We start from the raw sequence: 12,842 nt of genomic DNA, 5'->3' as shown, positions 1-12,842 counted from the left end.
TACTAATATTATTACATCAATAACTACTGTATAATAATAATAATAATAATAATAATAATAATAATAATAATAATAATAATAATAATAATAATTGTTATTTCTTATATAAATTGTAATACAGTGTGGGGTACGAAGACAAAAAAGTATATTTTGGAGGTACGTTATCAAAGTTAAAAACTAAAGGTGATAGTGCATCTCTTTGCTTTAGCCCGCAGGAATTTAAAAACCATCAGATAGAAACTGACCTATACGGACTCTGGACTCTGCTGTATGTTTCACTGAGAAACATTTTGTTTATGTTGGTAATAGAAAACTTAAACAACCCTTGTATGAAGTATCTAATGACCAAGCTGTCTGCGGACCAAATCAGTCTGGCCAGAGGGCACCAACAGAGGAAACGATTTCTTGTTCGTTATTTGTTGATTGTGCATACCTGCCAGTCTGCAGTCTGAATTACAACCAATAGATTAGCATATTCAGATTAAATATGATAGATCCTTAACTGAAATTACTACCAACATACTTAGATTTGCTAATTGGGTTAAGTTTAACATGTTTAGATTTAAGAAGGGGGACGCTATGACCCAGCTCTGCGATCTGGAAGATCTACTGCGCTAACCTTCAAGTTAGACGCAATCCAAATCCACACCGGCTGACTACACTAAGGTTCGCTGTGTACCCAGTTTCGAATAGGCAAACCCACTCGTCTCCAGACCACCTCAATCTGTGCGTCGCCAGCCGGCGCCAGAGGAATTCTATGGAATGATGACAGAATAATGTAGATATCTAATATGAAGAAACAGCATAATCCAGAGAAAATTCCCAAATGCGAACTCTTCTGCCACAAATGTCACTGGATTTGTTCAATGAAAAGTCCCAGGTCAGACACGTTCACCATTAAGTGTAACGGAAAATATCTCGAATGAATCACTATAATACGAATTTGTTTCTAGTTATCAACCTATGACAAAAAAATATCAATAATTAATAGATTTTTTAAAATATTGCTGTGGCGCAAATTAACTGCATCGCGTAAGTTAATTGGAGCAAAATTGGTCACACACTTCATACTTCAGTAGACTCTGTCTAAAGCAGTTGGTCTATGTCTGACGTCTCCATTAACTGAAGAGTTTATATGGGGAAATTGAGGCGACAATGGAGAAATTATGCGAGAATGGGAGAAAAAAATGGAAGCATCGAAAAAAAAAGCTTGTCCATAGCCGTTTTATACAGCACAAGTCTTGCAGAAACTAATGTGTACGTAGTGAAAAAACATCATAATTATTCGTACTTGAACTAATTGAGCTATGGTTTTAGTCCCTATTATTAAAAAGAAACACAGAATCAGTATTTTTCAACTCACTGCAATACCCAGAAAACCTGACGATCTTTAACAATAAAAATCTAATAACGAGAAATAATGACGTAGACGGAGACAGACGGCATAAAAGAAGCGGAGGTAGATAAGATGACAACGATGTGGAGATGGAGGTAGAGATATAAACACACAGATTATGACAGAAATGAGACGGACTGAGACAAAACAGAGAAAGACGAAGACAGATACAGAAACGGAAACAAACAGATGTACAAAACGGAGACAGACAGAGGAGGAAACATAAATAGAGACAGAGAAAGACAGAGGCAGAAATAGAAGCAGAAAATGCGTTAGAGACATGGAGATGGAACAGAGATACGGAGACAGAGGGAAACAGAAACAAAGGCAGAGAAAATTGAAGATAAAGACAAACAGAGAACGAAACGGAAACACAAATGAAAAGAGGACAAAAAAATAAACGAAGACAAGTGGACACAAAAAGAGAGGCAGAGACGGAGAAGACACGGAGATGAAGACAGGAGGAAATAAATAGAAATAAAGAAAGATGGAGACAAAATAGAGGCAGAGACGGAGGCAGACACTGAGATGGAGACAGGAGAAAACAAATAGAAACAAAGAAAGATGGAGACAAAATAGAGGCAGAGACGGAGGCAGACACTGAGATGGAGACAGGAGGAAACAAATAGAAACAAAGAAAGATGGAGACAAAATAGAGGCAGAGACGGAGGCAGACACTGAGATGGAGACAGGAGGAAACAAATAGAAACAAAGAAAGATGGAGACAAAATAGAGGCAGAGACGGAGGCAGACACTGAGATGGAGACAGGAGGAAACAAATAGGAACAAAGAAAGATGAAGACAAAATAGAGGCAGAGACGGAGGCAGACACTGAGATGGAGACAGGAGGAAACAAATAGAAACAAAGAAAGACCTGGAGACAAAATAGAGGCAGAGACGGAGGCAGACACTGAGATGGAGACAGGAGGAAACAAATAGAAACAAAGAAAGATGGAGACAAAATAGAGGCAGAGACGGAGGCAGACACTGAGATGGAGACAGGAGGAAACAAATAGAAACAAAGAAAGATGGAGACAAAATAGAGGCAGAGACGGAGGCAGACACTGAGATGGAGACAGGAGAAAACAAATAGAAACAAAGAAAGACCTGGAGACAGAAGGAAATTGAGATAGAGAAAGTTGCAAACAAATGTAATGCAGACACGGATGCAAAGATAAGGAGATGGAGATGCCAACAGAGAAAAAATGATACAGGAGGAGACAGGAAGACAGTTCGAGACAGGTACAGAGACCGAAAGAAACAATGACAGGGAAAGGGGAAGACAGAAAGAGAAGAAAATGCAGAGAAAGAGATATGGAGGTGACAGATACGGAGGAGAGAAAAACAGAAGCAAATACAGAAAGAAAAACAGAAAAAAAACGGAGGGCTTGAAACAGAGACAGAGTCAAACCAAGACGGAAAGAAATAATTATTGACGAAAATGCTGTGCTTTTTATATATGTAAGAGAAAACAAAAATTAGCGAGATCAAGGAAGAAAAAATAAAAACATGTAGGCCTATATTTTCGTATGATTCTTCACAAAAGAAAGATTTTAGCGCTTAGAAACGCCCATTATGACAACTTACTATTACGATCGAACTATTCAATGAAAAAATAATGAATTTCCTTGTTAAGAAATACTATATTTTACAAAAGGAAGCATTTACATTTGGGATAAAAATTACTGTAATTTAAAAGGTACAATTACTCCTTGTTACGAAATATGTAAATGATTTAATACACGTCTGAATGCCTTCTGCCAACACTCCAAAACCGTCATAAACATAAAGCTGTTATAGGTTGTATTGACAAGTGCATTCTTTCACCACAATACGTGCAATTTTATCACTTCGTAATCATTCGTGTTGGTATTGCTGCCCAGCACCATCTTTATTTCGATCTTTTCTTGCATAATGGAGGCGGCAGCTATCTGGAAGAGCCTCCTATTTACATTCATTGCCCTCCTCAGGTTACGCATAGAATGGATTACGTCAGTATTGCAGTGCCACGATGGAAACTTTGCCTCCGACAAATTACACGTTTATCGAATGCATTAATAAAAAGTAATCATTGTTCGCTATCGGTCTCAATGTTGCGTTACCTGCATTCCATAATGCAAGACAGTATTATACATTGATTACGAATTAATAATAGGCTACCTTGTGTATAAGCTGAGTGCTAGTGGTTCACGAACCAGCTTCAGCTCGGCAAAACTCGTAGCAGCATGAATTTATTCGCTTAGCATTAATATTATTACTTCATCAAGAAATGCTTCCACTTATGGCTCCAAATATATTATTTTATGGTCAAAATCCTCTTACAGTCATAATGAATCATTTCTTCATTTTAAAACATCTAAAATTGTTTATTTTAAAATTTATTAAAAATCGTTCTACTCAATCTATAAATGAGACGCTCAGCTCTAAATGGATCAAGTCCATGAGATGTAGTTTTGAGAGGTGGCCTCGGTATGTAGTCGGTATAACGCTGACCTTCTGTGCTCGAGATTGCGGGTTCGATCCCGGCCCAGGTCGAAAAAATAAGATCAGAAAGAGCTAAGAAAAAAGAGCATAAAAGTTGAACAGGCCGAAATTTCCTGACAGGAAGACGAAGAGTAGCACATATTTGTAAATATGGTTGGTAACTATGAACATTTCCACTTCAGGAAAATCAGGGTATATAATTATAATCTTAAAAGGCGACAGACAAGCTAAATAATGTATATCTATCTACCTATAATTTCAACAAGCTGTAACCGTTCGAGGGCCATAGTTCGTCTATCAGCGTTCAAGCGGAAAGATGACGGAACAATATGAAGTTTATCCTTGCAATATAAACTGTGTTCTCAGTTACTTTGATATGATATCTTTGTAATCAGATATCGAAGTAAAAAATGCAATAGCAGAGAGGTGTCATGATCGAGAGGTTCGCACCTGAATGAAGAAAAACATTCTTAACAAAGAAACAAGCGGTCCCGACTGCTAGGGACAGTTTCATATGAGAACGTCGTATAGATTAGTTTATCCCACATCAGAGGAAAAAATAACAGTGACAGGCTGAAGAAAGTAATGTTTTGTGAACGAGAGAAAGATGATCTTGAGGAGGGAGAAAGTGTGAGCATCACAAGCTGTAATTGCACTTCCTTATAATAAAAACTCTCCACAGTGCATGAAATATCCTACTAATCAGGATTACTCACTTTCGGAAGCTAAGAAAAGTATACACTTAGAGTTAAATAAAAGTATTCGATTACCAGGCTTTGAATATCAATCAACATTTTCGAGGCATAATCACATCTCATTTAACCTATCTTTCTATCATAGAAATGTTTAACCTAAGATTTAATTAGTGTGGGTGTCAAAATACCACGATGTCTCTTCAAAACCGATTACACATGTGGAACAGAGTTTCTCATATACGAAGCGTTGCTGGTTCAAATCCATGCGAGTATATTATTATTATTATTATTATTATTATTATTATTATTATTATTATTATTGTATCATTATATTATTATATTATTATATCATTATATTATTATTATTAATATTTAACTTTTGCCTTTCCATTATCAGATAGAATATGGAAAATTAAATAGTTACCCACCGTAAAATAATTTTTAAAAATGTGGAGCACAAAATGCAATTCATTTTTACCGACCAAAAAACTTACGTTTAATTGTTTAGGGTATTTTGATTTCACTGTGAAAATTTCAGAATGTTGACTTAAATATCATGTCAGTTTTTAATAAAAGTAACTCGCCGGAACCAAGGAGGTAGGTAGGCTCTACCATCGTACAGAATGTTGCGGGATCAAGGTCAGGGAGGCGGACGTTTGAGATTACTCATCGTTATGAAGTCTCGCGAACTCTGCGACCGCCACACATAGCAAGCGATTTTCAACCGTCGGAACAAAAATTAATAATATTATTAATTTAATTATTCACAGGTTTTTTTAGATAAAGTCATAAAACTTGGGAGATGGATTAAGAATAAAATTTTCTTTAATACGAATGAAATTCGCATATGCCTTAATGTTATTCGGATTGGTCTTTAAGGTATTAAAATATGATTATTCAGGTTTACAATGGTGTCTGTTTAGTTTCGATGACACTTCATATAGGGTGTCTAGTATATTTTAAATGATGGATAACATGTAACTACCACTCATTTTCAGCCATCTGTATGACTAAAATATTAATGATATGGCGGTCATAGTTGGCAGTTTAATTTATTTTCATAATTACATTATATTAAAAGCCCAAAAAAATTCATGACATCGCTGGCATATTCTTAAGATTTTGTATGGAATGACCCAGTAAATAGTACTGAGTGAGTGAGTATAGTATGTTCCAGAAATATGGTCGTATTTTCCAGTGAACGAAGTGTATTAATCATTTAATCATATTTTCGCACAGGTACTGTGTCCGTTTGGTTACGTCGCATCCCGGTTTCCCCCACTCATTTCTGCTGGCCCTTCTGTAAAGGCTAATGACTGGGCAATCTTGGCTCTTTTCTGAAAACATTTGCTTTAGGAATTGGGCGTCTACGTAATATTATAAAGTGTTTAAATTAATTTAAATAAATTTCCTCGTTAAGTAAGTAACTTCCACTTGATTCCCCTCCCTTTCTACCACCCTGCGACATAACCAATTGGACGGACAGTAAAAAGCAAATTTTAATTTGAGTAAATTTATCTAAGGATCGGGCAGAAGTGAAGATTTAATTTACAGTACGTAAGGTATTCTGTTATAGAGTAAGTACATAATTACTTCAACAGGCGCAGGATTATGGCCCACCATGTCGACTGATTTCAGTGCTTTACATTATTTCTTTTGAGATTACTGTAAAACAGATGTGTTTGCTAAATATCCTACAACAATATAAGAATTAAAGAATTACATTCAATAAAAAATACATTACATTTCAGAAACTATACTGAAAAACGTTTTCGATAACATGCACAAAATAACTGAAGCCTGTATCGAAATGAACGTCAATCATTTTTAACAATTTGTTTAAAATATCCAGATTTTGATTATTTTTCAATTTAAATGCACTCTCCATATTGTATGCTAATGTGCTGTGGACAGTGTACTATACATTGCATAATGAATACGTCCGCTTGTATAGTTCAGTTAATGAGTAAAAACAATTATTGTTAATACTGTAGCCTACTGTATTTTGATTAAATAAAATTCTAACGAAAATTATCAAAGTCAGAATCGTAATAGTTCCCAGTTTACGTAAATGGATGCACTACTTTTCTTCCCTCCTGTACCTAGTAAAGTGCTTTGTTTGTGTTTTACAGTAGTGTCATCAAACTTCGGTCGTCGAAGAGGGTTCTTGACCGTTAATCCAAAGGTATAGCCAGGTTAATATCAGAAATGTTAATAAAAACAAAATGATGTCCCTGTTTATGAAAATACAACTACACTTCCAGTATTTCTATCAAAGAAGCCGATTCTGGCATTTCGTCCGTTCGCTTGTCTTTTCGTCTATCTTTCCGATCGTAGGCTCCTCTGTCTGTCTGCCTGCTTACAGAGCAGGTAGAAACTCCATAAATGGTATTATTGTGATCTAAAAATTCATTTGAATCTACACATGTGTATATAGATACAGTGTAGATCAGGCCTGGGGATTTATGCGTTAGCTTGAGCGATCTTCAGATAGAGGTCTCCTCCTACTCCCGCATTTGTGTTCATCGCGGACGTAAGAATCGATCAGTGTCGTCAATGTGTAAGCTATATTTACATTTATTGTAAACATAAAATTAAATGTATTTATGTAGGCAAAGTACGTCTTACACTCATTGTGAATGGCACGTCACTGAACCTCTGTGTTGTTTATCATTTCTATCCACCAGCTGCACGCTCAGAGAGAGGCTTATCCCCATTCTTGGTGTAGAGAATATAAGCTGTTATTCTTATTTAGATGGAACAACACAGAACACTGAACAAAGAAAAAAAGTTTAATAAAGTTTCCTTCTATCTCAAACTTTAATACTTCAATTGTAATGTAATAACATTTTTGTTGGATAGATAGTACTTAGTGAACAGATTAATTATTCCATCTAAAATTTTAATTTATAAGCAACAAACGTTGAATGTGCCTTTAAAATTTTAATCTCCGAGCAACAGCAACAAATGCTGAGTGTACAGAAGGTCGACGATGCCCATAGCATTCTCAAGTTGATTCAACACATATTATCTTTCCGAAAAAAGTGAATTATCACAAAGTTGGTGACACACAGTATATAATATCCATTAATACCATGCAATAAATATCTAATATTTAACTGCAGATGACTTAAGCTACTCTCACTCACCGTGATCTTGATATGGTGAGTTTCTCAGCCCTGCACTTTTACAAAAACACAGACTTTCTAAAAATATTTTTTTTAATCGTTAGACTTGGAAGAAAACGTAATTAGACTTCACTGTTCAGTGGATTTTTCTGTATCATCTGTGTAAGTTTGTCGGCAGCTTAGATAACACAGGCCCGCAATGAGAAAATCCTCTTTTATGTCTTTTTGTGTGCTGAAGCCGGAAATTACATAAAAAATGGCAAATCACGCACCATTGTTACGCAAAACTATATTTTATGTTTTATGTTATTAAAATATTAGTGATTTTTCTGCATCCATAATCCAGTGCTCTAATGCAAATTTTGTACTAACCAGTTAAAGAGGATCAGAAACATAATCTAGAAGGCTGTGCGATGTAGAGAGTAAAAGTCCTGAAGAGTTTACCAATCTGAACTCAATGATTTGATAAGAGGTTTAGGGTTACCCAAGGGAAAAGCTGAGCTCTTACGCTCCAGATTAAAATAAATCAATTTGTTGGTACCAGGAATATTTCTTCATTGGTACAGGAGTAGAGAAGAGGAATTTACGCCCTGCTCTTCATAAGAGAGTGCCTTAGTATACTGCAGTGATATTTCTGGTTTGATACAGAAGTTTAATGTCCAGTAAGAAGTGGATGAAAGGAGACCTTTATCGATTCCTCCAAAAGAAGTCTAAATGCAGTGATCAGTGTTTTTGCACAATGACAACAAGCATGCTTCGTTATCTGTTGGTGATTCGGTACACCTTAAAGAAACTTATGAGAATCTTTGAAATTTTTCTTACAAAGATAATAATTGCATGATATGTAGAGATCTGAGAGAGTTATGCATGCTTCTTGGTCAGCAGGCTGGGTATACTAAGTTTCCATATTTCACGTGTGAATGGGACAGCAGAGCAAGAATCAGTCAATGGGAACAAAAACACTGGCTACAAAGGATATCTCTTGAACCTCACACAGGAGGAAGAACAACAAACGCAACTTCACCATGAAGAGAAAAAGGTGGTATAAAGCATTTTGTCTAAATGTGAGTTGTTAATTATGACAATCTAGGCCTAATAAGTTTTGTAAAATATAACTTTAATATTTGCCACAGGACATGTTTCACTTCATCACTTTTCCATATTAAATTCAATAACGCTATATTCACATTGCTAAATATGCCAATGCGTGTTGCGGAAAAATGGTACGTGACAGAGAAAATCGAGCTCAAAGCAAACATTCTCATGGGGGCAGATAAAAAAAGTTAATTTTTTTTCCTTCCACCATGTTAATAATGTCAAAACAAGTGCTTATACACATTTTGGCCACTCCACCGCAATTACGAGGCCGTCCAGAAACTATTTTCCCTGGGGTCGTTTACAGAAAAAGCACAATTTCATGAAAAGATTTATTGAAACGGATACAGCAATTGTTGCGCTATTTTTCAACATATTCCCCACTGAAATTGAGACATTTGTCATACAATGGGATCAATATTTGTATCCTTGTGTCGTGTTGTGCACCTCTCTGTTGATCCCACGGTATGACAAATTCTGATGGGGAATATGTTGAAAAAAAGCGCAACAATTGCTGTAGGCCTATCTGTTCCAATAAATCTTTCCATGAAATTGTGCTATTTTCTGTAAACGGCCTGAGGAAAAATCACTTGATCATGCGCAATGATTTATGAACAAAAGTGTGGTCATAGGCGAAAATCCAAAGTGACATAGCCTACTATCTCTCTGTAATATTAGACCTAAGTATGAAGAAAGCATAATTCTGAGGAGTTATATATTAGGTACGTAAGTTATTTGCGAATTTATGTAGAGATCAACGTTTACGTAAATATTACGTTTCTAAATACGAGTATTGGCATTCAGTATGCGATTTATCTTTTTATAGTATGTGTAAAACAAATTCTGGACAGAGTTCATTCAGTTCACTTTAATGTGACAATGAGTTCGCGAGATAACGGCTCTTTTTTTAATAGGCCTATAGAACAAAATGGATTGTAATTTCTCTAAACATGCCAGTAAATCAGCTAATGTAAATTATACCTACGGTACTAGTTTATTTGTTAGGTGTATGTGTTAACATGAAATTATTAAATTTTACTACTAATTATTTTGAGATGATATTTTTGCAATGTGTTTCCTCACTACATGAAAGGCAACATGAGTTAGCGTCCCCTTCTCAAAATTTCATGCTACACTACTAATTAATGTCCAATCCTTGAAGAATAATCGTAATTTTCATCATCATTACTCACAAGAGAACGTTCAACACTGGAAGGTTGGATATGACCTTCAAATTTTGTACTCTGAAAGTAGCGTTTATAATAAATTTTCCACTTTTTTTTTTTTGTTTAGAAATCGATTTATAAGATAGCTAAATAGTACTTGGAGTATTAGTAGTAGCTTGGTAGTTTGGAACTCCTGATACTGTCGCTCGAAAGAAGGCAAGGTCCGTGTAGTACCTGTGTCACGAAGCAATGACCAGCAATTACGCAATCTGAACTAAACATAACAGTGTACTGTAGCTATAGAGTTACAGGTTTAATTTGAGAGAAACTGAATACCATACTAGCACAGTCTAGTATATACAGTCACGAAGCTTGAGATGTGAGGGTGCTAGGAACAATTGACTGTGACAGTACTATTTCGCATTGTATGTAATGAGGCGATATTAGCGACCCTAGTGGTTAGCAACTATCTATGGATGCATATTTACTACGTATTGAGCTTCGTGACTGTATATACTAAACTGTGATACTAGTCTAATTGTTCGCGTGATGAAATCTTTCACCATATTCTCATATACACGAGCAATTATCTTTCTATCAACGAAAATAAAACCATAATTATTCCATTCTCATTATCTGAAAAATGTAACAAATCTCCTACATCTATATTAAGTATTAAATTACATAACTCTGATTGTTGCCTTATACAATGTAAATGTCCGATTATTAAGGAGTCCTCTGAAGTTAAATATTTAGGCATAATTTTCGACATTCATTTAAAGTGGAACCAATACTTTAATTACCTTTGTAATAAATTACGTAAAATAATATACTATTTTGTTTTATTGAGGAATTACTTGTCAATAATTAATATTAGAGGAGAAAAATTCGCTCCTGCGCCGGGGATCGAACCCGGGTCCTTGGTTTTACATACCAAGCGCTCTCATAATTGAGCTACGCCGAAGTCCAATCAACAGCACCGGCCCTCTCCTCCAGAGTTTTTTCGATCCCCGGCGCCGGAGCGAATTTTTCTCCTCTAATATTAATTGTTACTATAACAGATTATTCTGTAGGACCAAAAAATAATAATTTTTACGTAGATACTTGTCAATAACTTTATTTCAATCGGTAATTATGTATGGAATTATAGGATGAGGTAACTTATTTAAATCCAATTTTAATTCACTTTGTTTATTACAAAAGAAAATGATTAAAATATGTCTTCATAAACCTACTGATTTTCCATCTCAAAAATTGTTTTTGGACTTTAATGTTCTTAAAATAAGACAAATTTATTATATTGTATTAATAAAATTCATATATAAAAATCTAAATAATTTTGAATTGTATTCTCATAGTTATGAAACAAAATATATGAATTCTTTAATATTGTTTGAACCAAAATGCAACACTGTTACAGTATTTAATCATAGTAGTAATTTAGGCCCAAAAATATATAACAAATTAGGTTTTTTCCGGGGTTTTCCCTCAACCCAATATGAGCAAACGCTGGGTAACTTTCGGTGCTGAATCCCGAACTCATTTCACTGGCATTATCACCTTCATCTCATTCAGACGCTAAATAACCTAAGATGTTGATAAAGCGTCGTAAAATAACATACTAAATTAAAAAATATATAAAAAATTTATATTTAAATATCCTAATCTTGTGAATGCTAATAGTTCTAGTATTAAATTTAAAAAGTTATGTATGGATTTTATAAATAATGAAAAATTGTGCATTTAAATTTACATATTGTTATTGCGTAGTAGACATAAGAAATTTTATTATATACTTCTTAATTTCAATTCAGGAATCCGCCCCTGAGCACGAGTTCTATTCTTTCAGGGGCGAGCTAAAGTTTTTCTATTTATATTATATTTTATGTTACAATTATTAGCAAAATAGATAAATAACTAAATAAATATTCTTATTGCGTAGTAGTCATAAGATAAATTGTGTTATATACTTCTTAATTTTCAATTCAGTAATCCGCCCCTGAGCATGAATTCTACTCTTTCAGGGGTTTATATTATAGTTTATGTTACAATTATTAGCAAAAGAAATAAATAAAATAAAACTTTTAAAAAATTAGTGACTTGAATTAAATTATTTTAATCAATTAAAGAAAATCTCAAGTTACTACTGGAAAAACTGCTTAATTGTTAGTTATTTCTTTTTGTTTTTAAAGAGAGAGAGAGAGTTACATCGATACATAATTCCTAAAATAAAGGCAAGTTATCAATTTGCCTAGTTAGTAATTGAATATAGAAAATTTACAATGTACAGTACTTAAAATAATTTTGAGGTTTGACGGTGACTTCACATAGCCAAATGTATTGAAAATTACATTCGACTTTTAAAAGAAACTGTTCATTTTATTTACATAATTGTTACAGTAAATGTGTTTTACGTTGAGCACAAGAACATAATATGAAAAATGTAACACATAGTAATAATTGTTGAGTCAGACCATAATTGATTACTACAAGCTTATCATTTAACATAATTTCTCCTGAACTTCGTATGGGCAATAGTTTAAATTACTGGTTTCGAACATAAAAAAGTCCATTAAATATAGGCTACTCATATTACGGATTAAAATATAGGCTACTATGAACGATAGAATGTAGCAACAACAGTTTCATTTGCTGTGCAGTCTAGTCAGCCAGAGCTGCTCTCGCTCCGCAAGGCACTTTAATTCGAAGCCAGAGCAGAACGCTCACGCAGTGGCGGACTCGCATTAAGCTACCTTCCCTGCATTAATATAACAAGAGCCACGGTTGTTCTAGTCATTCAGTCTGTTAGTACATAATAGTTTATAAGGATATTACATCAATCCATTGTACATTACAGAATTTATAACACTCATTAATT

The 12,842-nt window shown here is 34.5% G+C and overlaps 1 protein-coding gene across 1 annotated transcript in view; it reads right to left on the bottom strand.

Annotated features, from left to right (window-relative positions):
* The window catches only part of LOC138703373 (serine-rich adhesin for platelets-like), a 425,014-nt gene that overhangs the window by 408,793 nt on the left and 3,379 nt on the right, over positions 1-12,842 (bottom strand). The gene's annotated exons all lie outside the window — the stretch shown is intronic.

Source organism: Periplaneta americana, chromosome 7 (genome assembly GCF_040183065.1).
Source record: "Periplaneta americana isolate PAMFEO1 chromosome 7, P.americana_PAMFEO1_priV1, whole genome shotgun sequence".
NCBI lineage: Eukaryota > Metazoa > Arthropoda > Insecta > Blattodea > Blattidae > Periplaneta > Periplaneta americana.
The sequence above is the reverse complement of the archived record's forward strand: the minus strand, read 5'-3'. Positions and strand labels throughout refer to the sequence as shown.